Below are 1,567 nucleotides of genomic sequence, written 5' to 3'. Positions count from 1 at the left end.
AAAGAGTTTCATAGGCAGAAGGTACTAAAATGAAGAAGGTTGCCCCTTCCTTCATTGCTTGTCACAAGTGATGAACAGCCAGTGCTATTTCACTGTGATTGAAGAAATCATCATAGGGACTAAATACCTGCACATGAGAGGAAGCATGAAAAGTAATAATTTGTTTGCACTGCTCTGGTGTTATTAATTCCAGCTGCAGGAGCTGACCCGCTGAGGATGTTGTGATGTGAGGGATCACATGCTTGGGGACTGTTCTTCTGTGTAACATGTAAATCCTGAGCTCTGTGCTGTGATCCCTAGTGTTTAGCAGGTGTGGCTGTGTGTGGAATTTAGTATTTTGTGAAAACAGTCTGTAGGATGTAATGTTTTTATGCAGCACAGAATTACCAGCCAAATGTGTTTGCAGGCAGCCAGTAAGAATGCACATCTAATGCTTTTCAAATGGTACTCCAATCATCTGCCTTAAATGATTAATAAGCACAAGCTGAAAATAGCACCACATTTACCTAATGTTTGCATGATTATTTTTGTAAACATTTCATTCAGGCTTTCTCTGCTATCTTTCTAAGCATTGTCAAAACAGAAATGCTGCTATTCTTGATTAGTTTTTCTCAGTTGGTTTGATCTTTGCCATGACCCAGGGAGATGTAGCAGGGGAAAGCACCAGAAATGTTGATTCTCCGTTGACAGTAACCATGTGGTTTAAGATCAAATGACGAAACTAATCTAGATATCTACAGAATAGTTACAGGTTTCTGATTTTTTTCCAAAGCTGGTAACTGAGTTTGGTGAGAACTACAAGTCTGGATTTTGTTAACGAGCTTGTCTGAGGGCTCTACAAAAAATATGGTCACAGCTTCTCCTGGATTTAAGTAAATTGGAAATAGTTTTAAAAGATGTGGAGGGATTTGTGCTTGTTATGTTTGTTGGCTGTCCTACTTTTTCCTTAAGTCCTTTCTGAGATAAGGTTAAGACTGGAATTTAAATGGTGTTAAGGAAGAAGCCAAGATAGTAATCAGAATATAATTAACAGTGTATCATCTCTCAAACAACCAGGGCTGGCCAGTGCTGCTATTCACCAACAGAAAGTGGTGGAAGATTTCCAGTTTTCCGAGTAAAATGCTCGTGTTGTTTGCTGGAGCAGTGTCCAGGTGTTGTGTGATGTGTGCATACCCTTCACATAAGAAAAAACCCATCCCTCCTACCAATGAGATTTTTCTGCTCCTCAAAATTCACTCCATTTCCATTCAGCTTTGGAGACACTTGGTAAGTGGGTTCAGCTCTCACGGTGAAAAGTCTCTGTGGCACAACAGTGCTGTTAAGTCTGATTGAAGCCTATGTGTAAAAGCAGGACTGTTTGGTTAAATACTCGGCATTAGCTACTCTGGCAGTGTTTCAGAGATGCCATCCTCGTTTGGTAATGTCATGAGCAAGAGTAGTATCTTCAAATCTAAGTTGTGGGGTGGGGGCTTTTTTTTTGTAACTGATTTTCTAACGTTGCAGCGCTAGTTCCTCAGCCTGTGTCACCTGTACTTCATCCTTCCCTCCTAAAGCGAAAACACACACA

This window comes from Acanthisitta chloris, unplaced genomic scaffold, assembly GCF_000695815.1.
Source record: "Acanthisitta chloris isolate BGI_N310 unplaced genomic scaffold, ASM69581v1 scaffold40441, whole genome shotgun sequence".
NCBI lineage: Eukaryota > Metazoa > Chordata > Aves > Passeriformes > Acanthisittidae > Acanthisitta > Acanthisitta chloris.
The sequence above is the reverse complement of the archived record's forward strand: the minus strand, read 5'-3'. Positions refer to the sequence as shown.